We start from the raw sequence: 21,562 nt of genomic DNA on the forward strand, positions 1-21,562 counted from the left end.
GCTGATCTCCTTCAGAATGGACTGGTTGGATCTCCTTGCAGTCCAAGGGACTCTCAAGAGTCTTCTCCAACACCACAGTTCAAGAGCATCAATTCTTCGGCACTCAGCCTTTTTCACAGTCCAACTCTCACATCCATACATGACCACAGGAAAAACCATAGCCTTGACTAGACGAACCTTTGTTGGCAAAGTAATGTCCCTGCTTTTGAATATGCTATCTAGGTTGGTCATAACTTTCCTTCCAAGGAGTAAGCGTCTTTTAATTTCATGGCTGCAGTCACCATCTGCAGTGATTTTGGAGCCCAGAAAAATAAAGTCTGACGCTGTTTCCACTGTTTCCCCATCTATTTGCCATGAAGTGATGGGACCGAATGCCATAATCTTCGTTTTCTGAATGTTGAGCTTTAAGCCAACTTAAATGGACCAAATAGTAGCTAAGCAGTCAAAGGAACTGCCATCTCCCAACCTGCAACCCAAGGCTGCTTTACATCCTCTTACGCCTGGCCTCAAAGCCAAGAGTGGAATTAACATGAAGAAAGCAGCACCAAGAGCTGGAGAGTGTGAGATGGAAACCTGATGTCCCATCTGAGTCGCCTAATCCAGACACCCCTGAACTCTTTCATTATATGAGCCGGTATCTTGCTCTGTTTCAAAGCCAGTTTGCTTGCTTTCCATCTGTCTAAATGGAAAAGATCCTTGTGAATACACATGGCCTCCTCTACCTTTTCCTAAAAAAAAAAAAATCTTTCGAGCTAAACTTCCCTGCCTCAACAGTAGTCTCCCCATAGCTACTGTCTCACCTAGGGACAAACGGGGTTAAAATCTCAGTAATGTCAAATATTTTCTCTTTATTTGGTGTAACCCAAGGTCCAGGAGCGTCATCAGATCACTCTGGTACCATTCATCTAGCAATTTATTAACCATAATGAGGAGAAAACTCTGGGCCCTCTATTCCAGAGGTAGGGGCTAATCATCACATGAGGATTCAGGTAACACTGGGCTAAAATAGGATTGGCAGGCAGGGTCCACCTTCAGCCTGTCCTCCATCCAATGGGTGGTTAATGAAACCAAGCAGGGCCCTGTGAGGCTCCTGAGCATGGAGGCTTTTTTGTCCCCCATTTCTTATATGCAAGAGTCCAGCCTCCGTGACCTTCTCTGAGCTCCAAAGGGCAGATTTGAAGAGTTGCTAGACATGGGAAGAGCTGCCACAAAACCACCTGAGGCAAGGATAGAGAAGCTCCTCCAGATTAGGACCCCACCTGGGACCGTGCGTGCATGAGTGCTCTGTCGTGTCCAACTCTTTGTGACACTATGGACTGTAGCCCACAAGGCTCCACTGACCATGGGACTCTCCAGGCAAGAATACTGGAGTGGGTTGCCATTTTCTTCTCCAGGGGATCTTCCTGACTCAGGTTCCAACCCGGGTCTCCTGCATTGCCAGGCAGGTTCTTCACCACTAGCACCAATCTAAGACCCTGCACACCCCCTAATCTTGTCAGCAAGACACCCTTTTGAAATTTTACAGAAGAAAGAAGAATGCAAGTTTGTTTCTGCCTTGATACTTAAAGTACTTCCCTGACCACGAGCAACTGACTGTAAGACCTCTCCCTTTTTCCCAGGGAGTGGAACACAGTGCTTGAGGCGCTAGCCTACTTTGGTCCCTCTTTGCCTGGCAAAAAAAGAATGCAACTCTCTATTTCTCCTCCATATCTCTGTCTCTGTATTTCTGTTCAGCCTCGGTGCACAGAGAGCCAAGATTTTGGCATCACTAGTACCATCCATCAAACAGCATGACATTTCCCTCTTGTGTGTTTCTAGGTGTTCTCAGAGGAGGTGGGTGGATGTGTCACATGCAAGCCAGCTTCCATATGCAGCATGGAAGTCAACTGCACCAGCTCTAGTCCTGTTTCCTCCCTGTGTCTCTGCTGCTTGGCCACTCCCAGCCCTGGTGCATCATGCTGTTGACAGAGCCAGTGGCCTGCCCACTATTCACCACCAATGATGCTGGAAACTCGGCTTCTCTGAACACTGCTGCCAAATCGAATCTTGGAGACGGAGTTTTGGATGAAGTAGGAAAGGATAGTGTTGAGTCCTGCTCCAAGGCCGCAGGTGTGAGGCCTTGCACCAAGGCCACAGAAGCAGAGCCCAGAACAAAGGTCACCTCTGAAGCTGACTGAGCCCCATTGTAGCTGTTGCCAAAAGCCTCCCTGATCATCACTAACAGGCTTCCTGACTCCAAATTAGGTAAAAATGCCACCTTGGTACTCACCCTAGAATAGCACCCTAACCAATCATCTGACTCTTTGCTACCCTGTGGAGTATAGCCCACCAGGCTTCTCTGTCCATGGGATTTTCCAGGCAAGAATACTGGAGTGGTTGTCATTTCCTTCTCCAGGGGATCCTCCCAACCCAGAGATTGAACCCAGGTCTCCTTCATTGTAGGCAGATGCTTTAACTTCTGAGTCACTAGGGAAGCCCAACCAATCATCTAATGCCAGTCTTCCAGCAGGAACATTCTTTGTCTTGAGGCTCTGAAAACTGGCTACTAACCCACAAAAACCGTCGACTCTCCCTGGCCTGTCAGGAGTTGTTGGCCCACTGCCTCAAAGCACCCGTATTATCTCTGCTCTTTGTTCTTAATTAACTCATTCCTTTCCACAATACTCCATGTCTAGAAATTCTTTTCCAACTGGCGTTCGGACTCATCAACAGATAGCTTTATTGCTTTACCAGGCAAAGAGGGGCACAGTGGGCTCCTGTCCTTAAAAACTATGCGTCCCAACTCAGGGGACTTTGGTGAGGAGTTTTATGGCAATGGTTCAAGAGTGGGGTTGCTGATAAGATTAGAGGGTGTGCAGGGTCCCAGGTGATAGTCTCCTAATCTTTTTTTTTTTAATTATGTATTTATTTATTTGTGGCTGAACTGGGTCTTCGTGGCTTTCTCTTTTTCTGCACTGGGCTTTCTCTTGTTGTGGCGAGTGGATGCTACTCCTCTTTGCAATCCGTGGGCTTCTCCCGCTGCTGAACACAGGCTCTAGGCACACGGGCTTCAGTAGTTGCGGCACACAGGCTCTGGACTTGTGGCTGGCTGGCCCTAGAACTCTCGGGCTTCAGCAGTTTCAGTGCTCGGGCTTAGTTGCTCCACTGCACGTGGAATCCTCCCAGACCAGGGATCCAGCACTTCGCCCCTGCATTGCATGGGGGATTCTTCTCTGCTGTGCCACCAGGAAAGTCTCAGTCTCCTCATCTTGATGAGCTTCTCTCGTCCCCTGAATCTTGCCTCAGGTGGTTTCTTGGCTGCTCCTCCTTTAATTAGCAGATGTTGGAATATGCCCTTTGGAACTAAGGGAAGGTCACAGACGTGGGAATATTGCCTTTAAGATACAGGGGACAAAAGAAAAAGGCCTCCATGCCTGGGAGTCCTTATTGCCAAATTCAGACTTAAATTGAAGAAAGTAGGGAAAACCACTTGACCATTCAAGTATGACCTAAATCAAATCCCTTGTGATTATACAGTGGAAGTGAGAAATAGATTTAAGGGACTAGATCTGATAGACAGACTGCCTGATGAACTATGGTTGGAGGTTGGTGACATTGTACAGGAGACAGGGATCAAGACCATCCCCATGGAAAAGAAACGCAAAAAAGCAAAATGGCTGTCTGAGGAGGCCTTACAAATAGCTGTGAAAAGAAGAGAAGTGAAAAGCAAAAGAGAAAAGGAAAGATATAAGCATTTGAATGCAGAGTTCCAAAGAATAGCAAGGAGAGATAAGAAAGCCTTCCTCAGCAATCAATGCAAAGAAATAGAGGAAAAAACAGAATGGGAAAGACTAGAGATCTCTTCAAGAAAATTAGAGATACCAAGGGAACATTTCATGCAAAGATGGGCTCAATAAAGGACAGAAATGGTATGGACCTAACAGAAGCAGAAAATATTAAGAAGAGGTGGCAAGAATACACAGAAGAACTGTACAAAAAAGATCTTCACGACCCAGATAGTCACGATGGTGTGATCACTCACCTAGAGCCAGACATCCTGGAATGTGAAGTCAAGTGGGCCTTAGAAAGCATCACTATGAACAAAGCTAGTGGAGGTGATGGAATTCCAGTGGAGCTATTTCAAATCCTGAAAGATGATGCTGTGAAAGTGCTGCACTCAATATGCCAGCAAATTTGGAAAACTCAACAGTGGCCACAGAACTGGAAAACGTCAGTTTTCATTCCAATCCCAAATAAAGGCAATGCCAAAGAATGCTCAAACTACCACACAATTGCACTCATCTCACACACTAGTAAAGTAATGCTCAAAATTCTCCAAGCCAGGCTTCAGCGATATGTGAACTGTGAACTTCCAGATGTTCAAGCTGGTTTTAGAAAAGGCAGAGGAACCAGAGATCAAATTGCCAACATCCGCTGCATCATCGAAAAAGCAAGAGAGTTCCAGAAAAACATCTATTTCTGTTTTATTGACTATGCCAAAGCCTTTGACTGTGTGAATAACATTAAACTGTGGAAAATTCTGAAAGAGATGGGAATACCAGACCACCTGACCTGCCTCTTGAGAAACCTATATGCAGTTCAGGAAGAAACAGTTAGAACTGGACATAGAACAACAGACTGGTTCCAAATAGGAAAAGGAGTACGTCAAGGCTGTATATTGTCACCCTGTTTATTTAACTTCTATGTAGAGTACATCATGAGAAACGCTGGGCTGGAAGAAGCACAAGCTGGAATCAATAATGCTAGGAGAAATATCAATAACTTCAGATATGCAGATGACACCACCCTTATGGCAGAAAGTGAAGAGGAACTCAAAAGCCTCTTGATGAAAGCAAAAGAGGAGAGTGAAAAAGTTGGCTTAAAGCTCAACATTCAGAAAATGAAGATCATGGCATCTGGTCCCATCACTTCATGGGAAATAGATGGGGAAACAGTGGAAACAGTGTCAGACTTTATTTTTTGGGGCTCCAAAATCACTGTAGATGGTGACTGTAGCCATGAAATTAAACGACACTTACTCCTTGGAAGGAAAGTTATGACCAACATAGATAGCATATTAAAAAGCAGAGATATTACTTTGCCAACAAAGGTCCATCTAGTCAAGGCTATGGTTTTTCCAGTGGTCATGTATGGATGTGAGAGTTGGACTGTGAAGAAAGCTGAGTTCCAAGAATTGATGCTTTTGAACTGTGGTGTTGGAGAAGACTCTTGAGAGTCCCTTGGACTGCAAGGAGGTCCAACCAGTCCATCCTAAAGGAGATCAGTCCTGGGTGTTCATTGAAAGGACTGATGCTAAAGCTGAAACTCCAATACTTTGGCCACCTCATGTGAAGAGTTGACTCATTGGAAAAGATCCTGATGCTGGGAGGGATTGGGGGCAGTCGGAGAAGGGGACGACAGAGGATGAGATGGTTGGATGGCATCACCAATTCGATGGACGTGGGTTTGAGTGGACTCAGGGAGTTGGTGATGGAAAGGGAGGCCCGGCGTTCTGTGATTCATGGGATTGCAGAGTTGGACACAACTGAGTGACTGAACTGAACTGAACTGATGCTGCCTTTGACTGCTTAAGTAGTGAAAGTGAAAGTGAAGTCACTCAGTCATGTCGGACTCTTTATATCCCATGGACTGTAGCCTACCAGGCTCCTCCCTCCATGGGATTCTCCAGGCAAGAGTACTGGAGTGGGTTGCCATTTCCTTCTCCAGGGGATCTTCCCGACCCAGGGATCGAACCTGGTCTCCTGCATTCCAGGCAGATGCTTTAACCTCTGAGCCAGCAGGGAAGCCACCAGGACTGCTTAAGCTTGTCAACAAATATTAATCAGTTCATCTAAGAAATAAATGGAAGATTTTATTTGAGCTAACCAGAGGTTTATAAATCTGAGAGACAGCCTTTCAAAAAGCTCTAAGGACTGTTCTACCCATAAGAGGTCAAAGCACAGATAAGTAGGTTTTTGAGACAGAGGGCCATACAGGAAATTACATGTTATTGACAGTTTACACAATCCAGATCTACACACACACAAAGGAAGCAGTGGGTCATGGGTCCCCTGACCCCTTACAAGGTTAAGAAAGAAGGTTATCTCCTAAGAAGTTACGACTCATGATGAGATTAAGAGGGAATGTTATCTCCTAAGGATGTCTGGTTAATGCAGGAACTTTAATAGAAGGGTTAAACTGTTTTATTATGGTTGTTACCTATTTAGGTACACACCACGAATCTATGTCCTTTGGCTGATTTTTCATATGCGGGTATTATTGAGGTTTTCCTATTGAATTGCAAGACTGTTTTTGATATTAAAGTGTTTTTCCCACAGTGCCTGCTGCCTCTTCATTTTTTGAACACATATTTGATTCACAGATACTTGAAGAATAGTGTAGTAAAATCAACCATTTTCTTCACAATTTCTTCCATTATTTTTATGTTTACCAGGGTTCTCTTTGTTTCTTTGTAATTTTTCTAAACACTGTTTTGAATTTTTATGTACTAAAACCCAAGGGCATTCTCCTTTACAGGTTTTCTTCTTGCTGTTAAGCTCAAAAAGGCTTTCCTCTTCCCAAGGATCTGATAAAATAATCACACACCTTTTTTCATAGTTCTTTTGCGATTTTCACCTTATGATTAACTCTTCTTGACTAAATTAAAATAAATAATATTTTATTATGAAAATAACATTTGTGACAAAATACAATGTCTGTATATGCGTCTACAACATGATACTTAGGAAAGATATAAATGGCATATAATCCCAGTCATGAGATTATTCAAACACTCCTTTAGCATTGTCTATTAAAGAGCATATATTAATTTTTTAATAATTCATTTGGTGCTTCTTAATGCCCCAGCTTAAAGTTCAATATTCTTTTTATTAATTAAATAATTAATTTACTTTTGGCTGTGCTGGATCTTCACTGCTGCATAAGGGCTTAGCACCAGCTTTTTCTAGTTGCAGTGGGTAGGATTCTCACTGCTGTGGCTTCTCTTAGTGTGGAGCACGGGTCCTAGAGTGAGGGCTTCAGTAGTTGTGGGAAGCAGGCTTAGTTGCCTGCATGTGGAATCTTTCTGGACCAGGAATCAAACCATTGTCTCCTGCATTGACAGGCAGATTCTTAAGCAGTGGACCACCAGGGCAGTCCCTCAATATTTTGGTCTTGATAGATAAAACCCTTCTTAAGTTTGGTTCTGTGGTATAATAAGAAATATATTTGGTGTTTGTCCCCAGTTCTAGCACAAAGCTCCTAAAACCTTTGGAATTTCCTGAGTCATAGGGATGGCTTTTGTTATTCCTAAGGAGCATGTTTTAAAGGAGGCACCATAGATAGCCTTGGAGTGGGGTTTCGTTGCCTGAAAGACCAAGTAGTTAAATGGCTGGAACCTTCAGCCCCACCCACTGACCTCTGGGAAGGGAAGTGGAAGGGGGCTGAAAATTAAACTTCATAAAAACTCTTGGACAATGAGATTTGAAGAGTTTCCTGGTTGCAAGATCAGGATTGTTTCAAACCATGCTCTATGTACTTCTTCACCTAGATGTTCATCTGTATCTTTTTTTCTTTTGAGGATTTTTTTTAACATTTATTTTTGCTTATTTATTTATTTATTTGGCTGCACTGGGTCTTAGTCACAGCACACAGGATCTTCCATCTTTGTTGAGGCATGAGAGCTCTTTAGTTGGGGCAAGGAAACTCCAAACTCTAAGTTGTGGCATGTGGGATCTAGTTCCCTCACCAGGGATCAAACCTGGGCCCCCTGTATTGGGATTGTGGAGTCTTAGCCACTGGACCAGGAAAATTTATGTTCATAAACTTCAAAAAATGTGAATCTCTCTGTTGCACACCTGAAACATGCATGCATGCTAAGTTGCTTCAGTCATGTCTGTATCCTCCCCACCTCCCCCACCTCCCAAGGCTCCTCTGTCCCTGGGATTCTCCAGGCAAGAATACTGGAGGTGGGTGCTACGCCCTCCTCCAGGGGAACTTCCCGACCCAGGGATCAAACTCCCCATCTCACGCAGCTCCTGCACTGCAGGCAGATTCTTCACTGCTGAGTTATTAGGGAAGCCCACACCTGAAACGTATATAATATTGTAAATCAACTACACCTCAATAAAAAATAAACACACTGGTAAAAACAGTAAATGTTTTCTGAGTCCTGTGAGCCACTCTAGCAAATTAATTGAACGTGAGGGAGGGGCCAGGGAACCTCCAATTTATAGCCAGTTCATGAGATGTTCAAGTGACAACGTGGACTTGTGATTGCTGTGTGAAGCAGGGTGTGTGAAGTGTGAAGTCTCTCATGAGACTGAGCCCTTAACTTGTGGGATTTGGCGCTGTCTCCAGGAACACGGTGTAAGAACTGAATTAAATTTGTAGGACACTCAGTCAAAGTCTGCTGAAGACCGGAAAACCGCGTGGTGGTATTGGGAAAAACACATCAGAAGTCCCTTCTTACTTCTCCCACTTCTAGATAAGCCTGCACCTGTTTTCCCCCTACTTATGCTCCCTGATACTCCAAGTCCTTTAAAGATGCTTATCCTTTCCCCTGGTGCAGGGTTTTTCAGGCTTGGCACAATTGACATTTGGGGCCAGACAGCCATAGGGGCTGTCCTGGCACTATAAGATGTTAGCAGCAGCCCTGGCCTCTACCTACTAGATGCCCCTCCCCAACCCCGCCAAGTTCCAACAACCAAAAATGTCTCTAAGCATTGCCTAATGTCTGGGGAGGGTCAGGGAGGGGGTGTTACCCACTGATGAGAACCACTCTTCTATAGTGACCTTCCTCCTAAGGATCTCCCCTGCCTATTTTATGCTTACTTATCCCCTGAGATTGGGGTCAAGCCTTATCTCTGCCTAAACTTGTTCTTTGACCTCCCCAAGTAAATAAGGTACATCACATCCCCACAAACAGGTTGCAATCTCTTTCTTTCTTTCATTAAACTATCTTTTGGAGGTCAACTCCCACACTGGACTATTAGCTCCCCAAGTGTCTACATCTTCCAATCATGGTGCATGAAGAGGGCTTGTAGACTGTATGGTAATTAGTGCTTTAGCCTCTCAGTTGTGTCTGACTCTTTGAGATTCCATGGACTGTAGCCTGCCATGCTCCTCTGCCTATAGAATTCTCCAGGCAAGAATACTGGAGTGGGTAGCCATTTCCTACTCCAGGGGATCTTCCCAACAAAAGGATTGAACCTGGGTCTCCTACATTGCAGGTGGATTCCTTACCAACTGAGCCAGAGTGCTGTCAGCATAGAATGTACATAAAAGTCCTATCCTATGCACAGCCCCTCTGAAATGTCATCTTTCTGTACACAGGAAGTGGGACATTGGAAGTTCCTGGGCCCCAAGGATGGGTACATTGGCCAGACTCAGGGTCCCCAAATTAAAACCTTACATCTCTACATGTTATCCTCTTGAGAATGTCATGCTGTGGGGATCATAAATTATGTCCAGTCACCACCAATAGCCACGCTTACTCAGCTCCCGCAACAGATCAGGGAGTAATGGGCTTTCCCTCCACCCTTGGGTGACAAGAAAGAGATTGTCAGCCAGTCAACGAGTGGAAAAACACCCAGGGCTCCTTTTTTTTTTTTTCTTTTAATTTTTTAGCTCCACCATGTGGCATGCAGGATCTTAGTTCCCTAACCAGGGATCAAACCCTCACTACTTACAGTGGAAATGAGGAGTCTTAACCACTCAGCGCATTTTTTTTTTTTTTTTGAAGTACGGAGATTTACAATGCCGTGTTAGTTTCAGGTGTACAGCAAAGTAATTCAGTTTTTTTTACATATTTTCTTCAGATCCTTTTCCATTATAGGTTGTTACAAGATACTGAATACAGTTACTATGCTCTACAGTAGATCCTTGTTGTTTATTTGATATACAGTAGTATATACTTGGGAGAAGGCAATAGCATCCCAATCCAGTACTCTTGCCTGGAAAATCCCATGGACGGAGGAGCCTGGTAGGCTGCAGTCCATGGGGTCGTGAAGAGTCGGACACGACTGAGCGACTTGACTTTCACTTTTCACTTTCATGCATTGGAGAAGGAAATGGCAACCCACTCCAGTGTTCTTGCCTAGAGAATCCCAGGGACGGGGGAGCCTGGTGGGCTGCCATCTATGGGGTCGCACAGAGTCGGACACGACTGAAGCGGCTTAGCAGCAGCAGCAGCAGCAGTGTATATATTTGCAAATCCCTACTCCTAATGTATCCCTCCACCTTCCCTTCCCCTTTGGTAACCATAAGTATGTTTTCTATGTTTGAATCACATCCTTTATAAGCAGGGCAATGAAATCTTGTTACTACAAGCTTAGTGCAGCGGTATTTCCTGAAGTCAGATGTTATCAAACATCCAGAGACATTCCTTTCTGTGTCTGGTGCCAGGAACCACCTGGACCTCATGCCAGGTCTGGGCTTCCAGAAAGTTGACAATGGTGCTTTGTGGGAGGCAAATCTTTCCCAGCATCAGGGTCTTTTCCAATGGGTCAGTTCTTTGCATCAGGTGGCCAAAGTTTTGGAGCTTCAGCTTCAGCATCAGTCCTACAGCATCAGGAGGGCTACAGGCTTATCTGCTCAAAGATACCAACCTCCTGCCGCCTGTGCCGAATGAGTAAATGACTTAGCCCATCTGAGCTGCTGTAACAAAATACCATGGACTTATAAACATTAGAAGCTTATTTCTCACAGTTCTGGAGGTTGGGGAATCCAAGGTCAGGGCGCCTACAGATTCTGGGTCTAGTGACGACTCCTATCCTAGCTCACAGACAGCTGTCTTTTCCCTGTATCCTCACATGGCTGAAAGGGCAAGGGAGCTCTCTGGGATTTCTTTTAAAGGACACTAAGCAGAGACATCACTTTAACAACAAAATCCAAAGCTATGGTTTTTCAAATAGTCAAGTATGGATGTCAGAGTTGGACCGTAAAGAAGGCTGAGTGCCAAAGAATTGACGCTTCCGAACTGTGGTGTTAGAGAGGACTCTTGAGAATCCCTTGGACTGCAAGGAAATCAAACCAGTCAATCCTAGAGGAAATCAACCCTGAAAGTTCACTGGAAGGACTGATACTGAAGCTGAAGCTCCAATACTTTGGCCACCTGATGCAAAAAGCTGACTCACTGGAAAAGACCCTGATGCTGGGAAAGATTGAGAGCAGGAGGAGAAGGGGGCAACAGAGGAAGAAATAGTTGGATGGCCTCACCAACTCAATGGACATGAGTTTGAGCAAATTTTGGGAGATAGTGAAGGACAGGGAAGCCTGGCATGCTGCAGTTCATGGGGCAGCAAAGAATCAGACAAGATTTAGCAACTGAACAACAATCCCATTCATGAGGGCTCCACCCTCACAACCTAATCGCCTCCCAAAGGCATCACCTGCTATCATCATATTGGGGGTTAGACTTTTAACACATAAATTTGAGATGGGTGGAGGACATAAATATTCCATCTATTGGTTGGTAATCATCACATCCCCAACACCCAGAGAGCAATCTGCATATGCTTCTTAAGTTACAGTACAAGAAACATTTCCTCAAGTTAATAAAAAATATCTTTTTCTTTTTTGCTATTACTGAAAACCTAAATACTTTTTCTGAATGGGCAAAAGTGATCTTAGTGGGACTTCCCTGGTGGTCCAGTGATTAAGACTCTAAGCTTTCATTGCAGGGGTTCAGGTTCAATCCCTGATAAGGGAATTAAGATCCCACAAGCCTCATGGTGCAGCCCAAAAACAAAAAACAGAATGGAAAAATAGAAGACAAAAACAGGTATTGACAAGTTTTTTTTTTTCCTTTCTGTTTTCATTTGTGTATGAATTTTTAATTAAAAAAAAAACAGGGACATAAAGCATTCATGCAAATCAAAATATTCAATGACCAATTCTATAATAATAATAAGTATACTAGTTAAGTATTTTCTAGATCATGCCAGCATTTGGATTTTTAAGACTGGTACTTAGGCCTCCTTGATGGTCCAGTGATTAAGCCACAGGCTTCCCCTGTGGCTCAGCTGGTAAAGAATTAGCCTGCAATGCAGGAGACCTGGGTATGATCCCTGGACTGGGAAGATCTGCTGGAGAAGGGAAAGGCTGCTGCTGCTGCTGCTAAGTCGCTTCAGTCGTGTCCAACTCTTCACGACCCCATGGACTGCAGCCTACTAGGCTCCTCCGTCCATGGGATTTTCCAGGCAAGAGTACTGGAGTGGGGTGCCATTGCCTTCTACCAGGGAAAGGCTACCCACTCCAGTATTCTGGCCTGGAGAATTCCATGGACTGTATAGTCCATGGGGTCGCAGAGAGTCAGACATGACTGAGCGATTTTCACTGTGATCCCGTCTGCCATGGGGGAACTAAGCCATGCGCCATAACTGCTGAGCCTGAGCTCTAGAGCCTGAGTGTCATGGCTACTGATGCATGTGCACCTAGAGCCCATGCTTGGTACTGTGAGAAGCCACCACAACGAGAAGCCCACGCAATACAAATGAAGAGTAGTCCCAGCTTGCCACAACCGGACAAAGCCTGTCCACAGGAACTGAGACCCCGCACAGCCAAAAATAAAATAAAATAAATAAGTCTTTTAAAAAATATTTTAAAAGACTGGTACTTTTCTTTCACTTCTTTCTGTCTTCTTTTCTTTCCTTCTTTCCCTTCTATCTTTTTAGTAGAAGATGACATTTATCTGAGTTTTGAGATATAGCACACAATTTCATTGCTTCACAGTATCCACTCTTACTCTATGACATTAGAGGTATATCCATGAAAATGTCTGAAAAGCATTAATACAGATTTTTTTAAGTAACCATTATCAAAGAATAACTAGTAAATGCTTCTAGCACTAACTAGAGACACCAGAGAAGAAGGCATCAACATTTAGTAAAATAGGCATCCTATGATAATTGGTGCCCCATCCAGATGCTCTGTACTTGAATAGTGAACATCACACCCTGCTCCTGTATTAGCTGCCCATGTCTGCCTCCTATTATATAGATTTTCTCCTCCAATGAAAGCCATCTTAACGAGGCATATTTCTTATTCAATGACAACAAAATGATGTTGTAGCCCTTTGATTGAATAGTAGATTCCATTTATTCACTTTTTTTAATTTATTTTTTTATTGAAGGATAATTGCTTTACAGAATTTTGCTGTTTTCAGTCAAACCTCAACATGAATCAGCCATAGGTATACATATATCCCCTCCTTTTTGAACCTCTCTCCCATCTCCCACCCCTCTAGGTTGATCCAGAGCCCCTGTTTGAGTTTCCTGAGCCATACAGCAAATTCCTGTTGGCTATCTACTTTACATATGGTAATGTAAGTTTCCATGTTACTCTTTCCATACATCTCACCCTTTCCTCCCCTCTCCCCAGGTTCATATGTCTCTCCATTGCTTCCCTGTAAATGAGTTCTTCAGTACCATTCTTCTAGATTCCATATATATGTGTTAGAATATGATATTTATCTTTCTCTTTCTGACTCACTTCACTTTGTATAATAGGTTCTAGGTTCATCCACCTCATCAGAACTAACTCAAATGTGTTCCTTTTTAATGGATGATTAACATTCTATTGTGTATATGTATCACAACATCTTTATCCATTCTTCTGCCAATGGACGTCTAGGTTGCTTGTATATTCGAGCTATTGTAAATAGTACTGCAATGAACAATGGGATACATGTGCCTTTTTCAACTTTGGTTTTCTCAGGGTATATAGCTAGGAGTGGGATTGCTGGGTCATATGATGGTTTTATTCATAGTTTTTTAAGGAATCTCCATACTGTCTTAGTGGCTGTATCAATTCTATTCCCACCAACAGTGCAAGAGAATTCCCTTTCTTCATACCCTCTCCAGCATTTATTGTTTGTAGGCTTTTCCATGATGGCCATTCTGACTGGTGTGAGGTGGTATCTCATTGTAGTTTTGATTTGCATTTCTCTAATAATGAGGAGAGTGAAAAAGTTGGCTTAAAGCTCAACATTCAGAAAATGAAGATCATGGCATCTGGTCCCATCACTTCATGGCAAATAGATGGGGAAACAGTGTCAGACTTTATTTTGGGGGGCTCCAAAATCACTGCAGATGGTGATTGCAGCCATGAAGTTAAAAGATGCTTACTCCTTGGAAGGACAGTTATGAGAAACCTAGATAGCATATTCAAAAGCAGAGACATTACTTTGCCAAAAAAGGTCCATCTAGTCAAGGCAATGGTTTTTCCAGTGGTCATGCATGGATGTGAAAGTTGGACTGTAAGAAAGCTGAGCACCGAAGAATTGATGCTTTCAAACTGTGGTGCTTGGAGAAGACTCTGAGAGTCCCTTGGACCGCAAGGAGATCCAACCAGTCCGTTCTAAAGGAAATCAGTCCTGGGATTTCTTTGGAAGGAATGATGCTGAAGCTGAAACTCCAGTACTTTGGCCACCTGATGCGAAGAGCTGACTCACTGGAAAAGACTCTGATGCTGGGAGGGATTGGGGGCAAGAGGAGAAAGGGATGACAGAGGATGAGATGGCTGGATGGCACCACCGACTCGATGGAATAAGTTTGAGTGAACTCCGGGAGTTGGTGATGGACAGGGAGGCCTGGCTTGCTGCAATTCATGGGATTGCAAAGAGTTGGACACAACTGAGCAACTGAACTGAACTGAATAATGAATGATGTTGAGCATCTTTTCATGTGTTTATTAGCCATCTGTATGTCTTCTTTGGAGAAGTATCTGTTTAAGTCTTTTCCCCACTTTTTGACTGGGTTGTTTATTTTTCTGGTTTTGAGTTGTATGAGCTGCTTATATATGTTGGAAATTAATCCTTTGTTAGTTGTTTCATTTGCTTTTATTTTCTCCCATTCTGAGGGTTGTCTTTTTACCTTGCTTATAGTTTCCTTTGCTGTTCAAAAGCTTTTAAGTTTAATTAGGTCCCACTTGTTTACTTTTGTTTTTATTTCCATTGCTCTAGGAGGTGGGTCATAGAGGATTTTGCTTTGATTTATGTCATTGAGTGTTTTGCTTATGTTTTCCTCTAAGAGTTTTATAGTTTCTGGTCTTACATTTAGGTCTTTAATCCATTTTGAGTTTATCTTTGTTTATGGTGTTAGGAAGCATTTTAATTTCATTCTTTTACATGTTACTGTCCAGTTTTCCCAGCACCATTTATTGAAGAGGCTGCCTTTGCCCCATTGTATATTCTTGCCTCTTTTGTAAAAAATAAGGTACCCATAGGTGCACTGGTTTATTTTGGGGCTTTCTATCTTGTCCCATTGGTCTATATTTCTGGTTTTGTGCCAGTACCATACTGTCTTGATGACTGTAACTTTGTAGTATAATCTGAAGTTAGGAAGGTTGATTCCTCCAGCTCCATTCTTCTTTCTCAAAACTGCTTTAGATGTTTGGGGTCTTTTGTGTTTCCATATGAATTGTGAATTTTTTTGTTCTAGTTCTGTGAAAAATGTCACTGGTAGTTTGATAGGGATCTCATTGAATCTGTAGACTGCGTTTGGTAGTATAGTCATTTTCACAATCTTGATTCTTCCTACCCAGAAACATGGAATATCTTTCCATCTGTTTATGTCATCTTTGATTTCTTTCATTGAGTTCAGTTCAGTTCAGTTCAGTCGCTCAGTCACGTCTGACTCTTTGCGACCCCATGAATTGCAGCACGTCAGGCCTCCCTGTCCATCACCAACTCCCAGAGTTCACTCAAACTCACGTCCATCGAGTCAGTGATGCCATCCAGCCATCTCATCCTCTGCCATCCCCTTTTCCTCCTGCCCCCAATCCCTCCCGGCATCAGAATCTTTTCCAATGAGTCAGCTCTTCACATGAGGTGGCCAAAGTACTGGAGTTTCAGCTTCAGCATCATTCCTTCCAAAGAAATCCCAGGACTGATTTCCTTTAGAATGGACTTGTTGGATCTCCTTGCAGTCCAAGGGACTCTCAAGAGTTTTCTCCAACACCACAGTTCAAAAGCATCAATTCTTTGGTGCTCAGCTTTCTTCACAGTCCAACTTTCACATCCATGCATGACCACTGGAAAAACCATAGCCTTGACTAGATGGACCTTTTTTGGCAAAGTAATGTCTCTGCTTTTGAATATGCTATCTAGGTTGGTCATAACTTTCCTTCCAAGGAGTAAGCGTCTTTTAACTTCATGGCTGCATCACCATCTGCAGTGATTTTGGAGCCCCAAAAAATAAAGTCTGACACTGTTTCCACTGTTTCCCCATCTATTTCCCATGAAGTGATGGGACCGGATGCCATGATCTTCGTTTTCTGAATGTTGAGCTTTAAGCCAACTTTTTCACTCTCCTCTTTCACTTTCATCAAGAGGTTTTTAGTTCCTCTTCACTTTCTGCCATAAGGGTGGTGTCATCTGCATATCTGAGGTTATTGATATTTCTCCTTGCAATCTTGATTCCAGCTGTGCTTCTTCCAGCCCAGTGTTTCTCATGATGTACTCTTCACAGAAGTTAAATAAGCAGGGTGACAGTATACAGCCTTGACGTACTCCTTTTCCTATTTGGAACCAGTCTGTTGTTCCATGTCCAGTTCTAACTGTTGCTTCCTGATCTGCATACAGGTTTCTCAAGAGGCAGGTGGTCTGGTATTCCCATCTCTTTCAGAATTTTCCACAGTTTCTTGTAATCCACACAGTCAAAGGCTTTGGCATAGTCAATAAAGCAGAAATAGATGTTTTTCTGGAACTCTCTTGCTTTTTCAATGATCCAGCAGATTTTGGCAATTTGACCTCTGGTTCCTCTGCCTTTCATTAGTGTCTTATAGTTTTCTGTGTACAGTTCTTTTGTCTCCTTAGGTAAGTTTATTCCTAGATATTTAATTCTTTTTGTTGCAATGGTGAATGGGATTGATTCCTTAATTTTTCTTTCTGATTTTTTTCTGATTTTTCATTGTTAGTATATAGAAATGCAAGTGATTTCTGTGCATTGATTTGTATCCTGCAACTTTGCTAGATTCACTGATTAGCTCTAGTAATTTTCTGATACTATCTTTAGGGTTTCCTATGTACAGTATCATATCATCTGCATACAGTGAGAGCTTTACTTCTTCTTTTCTGATCTAGATTCCTTTTATTTCTTTTTCTTCTCTGATTGCTGTAGCTAGGACTTCCAGAACTATGTTGAATAATAGTAGTGAAAGTGGTCACCCGTGTCTTGTTCCTGATCGTAGGGGAATGCTTTCAGTTTTTCACCATTGAGAATAATGTTTGCTGTAGGCTTATCATATATGGCCTTTACTATGTTGAGGTAGGTTCCTTCTGTGCCCATTTTTGGAAGAGTTTAATCGTAAATGGGTGCTGAATTTTGTCAAAGGCTTTTTCTGCATCTATTGAGACAATCATATGATTTTTATCTTTCAATCTGTTAATATGGTGCATCACATTGATTGATTTACATATATTGAAGAATACTTGCATTCTTGGAAGAAACCCAACTTGATCATGATGTATGAGCTTTTTTACGTGTTGCTGAATTCTGTTTGCTAGAATTTTGTTGAAGATTTTTGCATCTATGTTCATCAGTGCTACCAGTCTGTAGTTTTCTTTTTGTGTGTGTTATCTTTGTCTAGTTTTGGTATCAGGTTGATGGTGGCCTTGTAGAATGAATTTGAAAGTGTTCCTTCTTCTGCAATTTTTTGAAAGAGTTTTAGAAGGATAGGCATTAGCTCTTCTCTAATGTTTGACAGAATTCTCCTATGAAGCCATCTGGTCCTGGGCTTTTGGTTTTTTAAGAGATTTTTTTTATCACAACTTCAATTTCAGCACTTGTAATTGGGTTGTTCATGATTTTTATTTCTTCCTTGTTCAGTCTTGGAAGATTGAACTTTTCTAAGAATCTGTCCATTTCTTCCAGGTTATCCATTTTATTGCCATATAGTTGTTCATAATAGTCTCATAAACCACTGTACTTCTGCATGGTCTGTTGTAACCTCTCCTTTTTCATTTCTAATTTTATTGATTTGATTCTTTTCTCTTCCTTTCTTGATGAGTCTGGCTAACGGTTTTTCAGTTTTGTTTATCTTCTCAAAGGACCAGATTTTAGTTTTATTAATCTTTACTATTGTTTCTTTCATTTCTTTTTCATTTATTTCTGCTCAGATCTTTATGATTTCTTTCCTTCTACTAATTTTGAGGGGCTTTTTGTTCTTCTTTCTCCAGTTGCTTTAGGTGTAAAGTCAGGTTATCTATTCGATATTTTTCTTGTTTCTTGAGGTAGGATTGTATTGCTATCAACTTCCCTCTTAGGACTGCTTTTGCTGTATCCCATAGGTTTTCAGTTTGTTGTGTTTTCATTGCCATTTGTCCCTAGAAAGTTTTTTATTTCCCTTTTGATTTCTTCAGTAACCTGTTGGTTATTTAGAAACGTGTTGTTTAATTTCCATGCTTTTGTGTTTCTTACAGTTTTTTTTCTTATAATTGATATCTAGTCTCATAGTGTTGTGGTCGGAGAAGATACTTGATATGATTTCAATTTTCTTAAATTTACTGAGGTTTGATTTGTGACCCAAGATGTGGTCTATCCTGGAGAATGTTTCATGTGCACTTGAGAAGAAGGTGTATTCTTCTGAATTTGGATGGAATGTCCTGGAGATATCAATGAGATCCATCTCATTTAATGTATCATTTAAGACTGTGTTTCCTTATTAATTTTCTGCTTTGATGATCTGTCTGTTGGTGTGAGTGGGGTGTTAAAGCCTCCTACTATTATTATGTTATGGTCAATTTCTCCTTTTATGTCTGTTAGTGTTTGTCTTGGAGAAGGAAATGGCAACCCACTCCAGTGTTCTTGCCTGGAGAATCCCAGGGACGGGGGAGCCTGGTGGGCTGCCGTCTATGGGGTCGCACAGAGTCGGACACAACTGAAGCGACTTAGCAGCAGCAGCAGCAGCAGCAGTGTTTGTCTTATGTATTGAGGTGCTCCTATGTTGGATGCATAGATATTTACAATTGTTATGTCTTCCTCTTGGATTGATCCCTTGATCATTATGTAGTGTTCTTCCTTATTTCTTGTAAAATTCTTTATTTTAAGGTCTATTTTGTCTGCCATGAGAATTTCTACTCCAGCTTTCTTTTGCTTCCCATTTGCAAGGAATATATTTTTCCATCCTCTCACTATCAGTCTATATGTGTCTTTAGGTCTGAAGTGGGTTTCTTGTTTACGTCATATATATGGGTCTTGTTTTTGTATCCATTCAGCCAGTCCGTGTCTTTGGGTTGGAGCATTTAATTCATTTACATTTAATTATTGCTATATATGTTCCTATTGCCATTTTCTTAATTGTTTGGGGTTGATTTTGTAGATCTTTTTTCTTCTTTTGTATTTCTTGACTATATACGTCCCTTTAACATTTGTTGTAAAACTGGTTTGGTGGTACTGAATTCTCTTAACTTTTGCTTGTCTGAAAAGCTTTTTATTTCTCCATCAATTTTGAATGAGATCTTTGCCACGTATAGTAGTCTTGGTTGTAGAATTTTCCCTTTCAGTACTTTAAATATATCCTGCCATTCCCTTCTGGCCTGCAGAGTTTCTGCTGAAAGGTCAACTGTTAAGCATATGGGGTTTCCCTTGTATGTTACTTGTTGCTTTTCCCTTGCTGCTTTTAATATTCTTTCTTTGTGTTTAGTTTTGTTAGTTTGATTAGTATGTGTCTTGGCATGTTTCTCCTTGGGTGTGTCCTGTATGGGACTCTTTGTGCTTCTTGGACTTGATTGACTATTTCCTTTTCCATGTTGGGGAAATTTTCAACTATAATCTCTTCAAAAATTTTCTCATACCCTTTCTTTTTCTCTTCTTCTTCTGGGACCCCTATAATTCGAATGTTGGTGTGTTTGATATTGTCTGAGAGGTCTCTGAGACTATCCTCAGTACTTATCATTCTTTTTATTTTATTCTGCCCATCAAGAGTTATTTCTACCATTTTATCTTCCAGCTCACTGATTTGTTCTTCTGCTTCAGGTATTCTGCTACTGATTCCTTCTAGAGTGTTTTTAATTTTGTGTTGTTTGTGTCTGCATGTTTATTCTTTAATTCTTCTAAGTCTTTCTTAATTGATTCTTGCATTTTCTCCATTTTGTCCTCAAGCTTTTTGATCATCTTTACTATCATTATTCTGAATTCTTTTTCAGGTAGTTTGCCTATTTCCTTCTCATTTATTTGGACTTCTGTGTTTCTAGTTTGTTCCTTCATTTGTGTAGTATTTCTCTGACTTTTCATTATTTTTTTAAATTATTGTGTTTGAGGTCTCCTTTTCCCAGTCTTCAAGGTTGAATTCTTTCTTCCTTTTGGTTTCTGCCCTTCTAAGGTTGGTCCAGTGGTTTATGTAAGCTTTGTATAGGGTGAGATTTGTGCTGAGTTTTTGTTTGTTTGTTTGTTTGTTTTTCCTCTGATGGGCAAGGCTGAGTGAGGTGGTAGTCCTGTCTGCTGATGATTTGGTTTGTATTTTTGTTTTGTTTGTTGTTTAGATGAGGCATCTTGCACAGGTTACTACTGGTGGTTGGGTGATACGATGTCTTATATTCAAGTGGTTGCCTTTCTGTGAGTTCTCACTATTTTATACTCCCTAGGCTTAGTTCTCTGGTAGTCTAGGATTGTGGAGTTAATGCTCCCATTCCAAAGGCTCAGGGCTTGATCTCTGGTCAGGAGTGAACATTCCACAAGTGGTTTGTTATGGCATTAAATGAGATTAAAACAAATATACAAAAACAAGAAACCAAAGATGAACCCCAGACAAATGGCAGTTACAAAATCAGGCAAATAATAATAAAGTAATGGAATATACACATATACATATACACCTATAAGCAAAGTCAAAACAGTCCCAAAAAAAGTACAATAGATTGACCCAGTGAACAAAAGAAACCAAAAATTATATTCACCTGTTAAGAACAAAACTAACTAACGCACAAAATGGAAAACAAAGCTAAAGAAGGTGCCAACTGGGGAATAAAGCAATGAAAACAAAACTAACAAATATGTTGAGAAGAAAGGAAAGAAAGAATAGATACACAAAGTTAAATAGGGGTAGATGAAGGAGATTTATATGCATTAAAGATTAACTGCAAGGGGAAAAGAACAGTAGGAAAGGCAAACAAAGGAGTAAATGTAGAAAAAAATATCATAGGTTTAAAAAACTAAAAATTAAAATTACAAGAGAAAAAAATAACAGAAGAAGAAACAAAAAAGGAAAAGAAGAAAGAAAACTCCACAGAACTACAAAAGCCCAATGTAGAGGCAGAGGTTTATAACAATAACAAAAAGTGTGACTGAATATACATATATACATATACAGCCATAATCAAAATCAAAACAGTTCAACAAAAATAAAGTAGAATAGATTGAGCCAGGAGCAAAGGAAAACAAAATTTATATTTACTAGCACAAAACTAACTAAAGCACAGACTGGAAAACAAAACTAAAGCCAGGCGCAAAGTGGGAAATAAAGCAATGAAAATAAAACTAACAAATATGTTAAGAGGAAAAGAAAGAAAGAAAGAACAGATACGCAAATTGCCAACATCCGCTGGATCATCGAAAAGGCAAGAGAGTTCCAGAAAAACATCTAT

General features: G+C 41.4%; 1 non-coding gene across 1 annotated transcript; it reads right to left on the reverse strand.

Annotated features, from left to right (window-relative positions):
- Positions 1-5,712: 5,712 nt before the first annotated feature.
- On the reverse strand, positions 5,713-5,783 carry TRNAS-GGA (transfer RNA serine (anticodon GGA)). The gene has a single exon. It is a non-coding gene; the product is annotated as a tRNA-Ser (tRNA).
- Between the last annotated feature and the right edge of the window lie 15,779 nt (positions 5,784-21,562).

Source organism: Bos indicus, chromosome 25 (genome assembly GCF_029378745.1).
Source record: "Bos indicus isolate NIAB-ARS_2022 breed Sahiwal x Tharparkar chromosome 25, NIAB-ARS_B.indTharparkar_mat_pri_1.0, whole genome shotgun sequence".
Lineage (NCBI taxonomy): Eukaryota > Metazoa > Chordata > Mammalia > Artiodactyla > Bovidae > Bos > Bos indicus.